Below are 4,065 nucleotides of genomic sequence, written 5' to 3' on the forward strand. Positions count from 1 at the left end.
AGGGATTTGTAGAGGTTCCAGAGCTCGGTTTTGAAATAGAGGTGAATAATATTTTGAGCGGTATACTTTCATTGTCAACATAACAACCAAGAGATGGCGATATCTTCCATGCTACACACATTATAGGCGGTTCCCAAACAGAATGGTAAAGTTTATACTCCCCCTCCACCAACAAGCATCAATCCATGGCTTGCTCGAAACAACGAGTGCCTCCAACTAACAAGAGTCCCACGGGGAGTTTTGTTTGCAATAATTTTGATTTGATTTGCATAAAGCATGGGACTGGGCATCCCAGCGACCAGCCACTTTCTCGTGAGTGAGGAGCAGAGTCCACTCCTCTTGAGAATAACCCGCCTAACATGGAAGATACGGAAAGCCCTAGTTGATACATGAGCTATTCAAGCATACAAAATAGAATGTTTATTTGAGGTTTAGAGTTTGGCACATACAAATTTACTTGGAATGGCAGGTAGATACCGTGTATAGGTAGGTATAGTGGACTCATATGGAATAACTTTGGGGTTTATGGAGTTGGATGCACAAGTAGTATTCCCGCTTAGTACAAATGAAGGCTAGCAAAAGACTTGGAAGTGACCAGCTAGAGAGCGACAACAGTCATGAACATGCATTAAAATTAATCAACACCAAATGCAAGCATGAGTAGGATATAATCCACCATGAACATAAATATCGTGAAGGCTATGTTGATTTTGTTTCAACTACATGCGTGAACATGTGCCAAGTCAAGTCACTTAAATCATTCAGAGGAGGATACCACCCTATCATACCACATCACAACCATTTTAATAGCATGTTGGCACGCAAGGTAAACCATTATAAGCTCCTAGCTAATCAAGCATGGCACAAGAAATTATGATCTCTAGTTGTCATTGCAAACATGTTTATTCATAATAGGCTGGATCAAGAACGATGAACTAATCATATTTACAAAAACAAGAGAGGTCGAGTTCATACCAGTTTTTCTCATCTCAATCAGTCCATCATATATCATCATAATTGCCTTTCACTTGCACGACCGAACGATGTGGATAATAATAATAGTGCACGTGCATTGGACTAAGCTGGAATATGCAAGCATTCAATAAACAGGAGAAGACAAGGCAATATGGGCTCTTTTGTCAGATCAACAATAATGCATATAAGAGCCGCTTCAACAATTTAATTATGGTCTTCTCCTATCGACCCCCAAAGAAAAGAAAAGAAATAAAACTATTTACACGGGAAAGCTCCCAACAAGCAAAAGAAGAACATGAAATCTTTTGGGTTTTCTTTTTAATTACTACTACAAGCATGGAAAGTAAACTAATTAAAAGCTACAACTAATTTTTTTTGGTTTTTCTTAAGGTTTATTAAACACACAAGAAGAAAGCATAAAAAGGAAAATAAACTAGCATGGATGATACAATGAAAAAGTATGAGCACCAACATCTAGCAATGAGTGTGTGAACATGAATATAATGTCGGTGGGAAATACGTACTCTCCCAAGCTTAGGCTTTTGGCCTAAGTTGGTCTATGGCCACGGTTGGCCTAGCGGATATCCATAATAATAGTTGGGGTCGTACTGCGAAGAAGAAGACTCTGATTGCCACTGGTTGGCAATCATCTCCGGATCCCAATGGTAATTAGACTGTCGTGGAGGATCAACTTGTGGTTCCGACTCTGGCTCTGTGGCTGATGTAGGGTTCCGGTAGGCGTGAATAGCCTCTAACGGAACAAGGTACTGGCCTGCAGATAAATCAAACAAGGAAGGAGCAGGCAGGGTAATAGTCTCAGGATGATGTTTATGAAAGAACAATTTGTATTTAAGCTCCCCTTCCCTATTCTTAACAATAAAATCGTGTGCCACCATACTCTTATAATCTAGATAAACAGTGGGCAGGAATTTTTCTTCCTTCTCATAATGCCTAATAGGTATGTTAAAATGTGCAGCTAGGCGTGAAGCATAGATGCCTCCAAAGATGGGGCCCTTTGTACGGTTCAGACTTAACCGTTTAGCAATAATACCGCCCATACTAACAGAGTTATCACAGAATAAACCATGGAACAAAATAATAATATCAGGAACACTAAGGTTTCCACAGTTTCCGCGACCAATTAAGCAATGACTAGCAAATATTGCAAAGTAGCATAAAACAGAAAAATTTATGCTAGTGATTCATGCATCGGAAACCTTCCTCGTTTCCCCTATAGTGATGGTATCAATAAACCCATCCACATCACCGCGATGTGGTTCCTCTATCGTGCCCTCGAAAGGGATCAAACAAACCCGACAAAAATCATAAAGTGACATCTCCTTATGCTCACCATATAAATAAAACTACACTGTAGGTGGTGAGCTCCTAGCATGGAAATGAAAGTTTTGCACAAAGATATTGGTGGGTAAGAGATAGTGTGCGCGCTGGTCATGGAGGAAGGCGGTGAGGCCTGCATTCTCAGCCAATTCATAAAAATCATCATAAATCACGGCTGCTCTCAAGAAATCATTGGAAGGCCATTCACACGGCCAAACCTCCACGGTGCGAGGAAGATTATATTTGGGCCTCTCTGCTTTTTCATTTTGCTTTTCCTTCGAGCTTCGACTCAATGAGCCCCTCAAAAATCTCTTCATTATTTTCTGAAAAAATCTGAAATTTTTAGTAACTTCAAATAAAAGTGAGCCAAGCTCAAAAAAATTGATAGCAACAACTCCTACAAGTGCCTAGAGCCTATATCATGCATCAAAACTACTTGGAACCATATAAATTTGACATGCAAGCTCAAGAACATGTTCACCTAGACAACATAAATTTGCAATGAATAAAGCACTAGAAAAAAAACTAATTGGACCAATGGAGGAGTCACATACCAAGGAACAATCCCCCCAAGCAGTTTTGTGAGAGGTGCTTTGAGCAAGGAGATCGAAAATCGCAGCAAAATGAGCTAGAACTCGTGCTTGAGCTGGATATTCGTGTTTGTGGGAGGAAAAAGAAGTGTGTGGGTGCAGGAATAAGTGGAGGAGGGCCATCGTGGGCCCACGAGGCAGGGGGTGCACCCAGGGGGGTAGGGCGCGCCCTCCACCCTCGTGGCCAGGTGGATGCCCCCCGTGCTGTGTTCTTAGTGCCAAATATTCTCAAATATTCCAGAAAAAATCATATTTAAATTTCAGGGCATTTGGAGAACTTTTATTTCGGGGTATTTTTATATTGCACGAATAATTCAGATAACAGACAGAAAAAAATATTGTTTTTATTTTATTTAATATGAATAACAGAAAGTAAAAGGAGGGTACAGAAGGTTCTGCCTTCTAGTTTCATCCATCTCATGCTCATCAAAAGGAATCCACTAACAAGGTTGAACAAGTCTTATTAACGAACTCATTCCGAATAACATGGAACTGGAGAAATTTCGAATAACACTATGTTACCTCAACGGGGATATGCACATCCCCAATAATAAGAATATCATATTTCTTCTTGACAGTAGGAAGAGGAAATTCAAAATCTCCAAAAATAATCGATGGAATTTTTTCAATAGAGTCGATACTATGAACTTGAGGTTGTTTCCTTGGAAAGTGTACCGTATGCTCATTACCATTAACATGAAAAGTGACATTGCCTTTAGTGCAATTAATAACAGCCCTGCAGTATTCAAAAAGGGTCTTCCAAGAATAATAGACATAATATCGTCCTCGGGAATATCAAGAATAACAAAGTCCATTAAAATAGTAACGTTTGCAACTACAACAGGCACATCCTCACAAATACCGATAGGTATAGCAGTTGATTTATCAGCCATTTGCAAAGATATTTCAGTAGGTGTCAACTTATTCAAATCAAGTCTACGATATAAAGAGAGAGGCATAACACTAACACCAGCTCCAAGATCACATAAAGCAGTTTTAACATAATTTCTTTCAATGGAGCATGGTATAGTGGGTACTCCTAGATCTCCAAGTTTCTTTGGTATTCCACCCTTAAAAGTATAATTAGCAAGCATGGTGCAAATTTCAGCTTCCGGAATCTTTCTTTTATTAGTAACAATATCTTTCATGTACTTAGCATAAG

Source organism: Triticum urartu, chromosome 3A, assembly GCF_056163025.1.
Source record: "Triticum urartu cultivar PI428250 chromosome 3A, HENAU_Tu73, whole genome shotgun sequence".
NCBI lineage: Eukaryota > Viridiplantae > Streptophyta > Magnoliopsida > Poales > Poaceae > Triticum > Triticum urartu.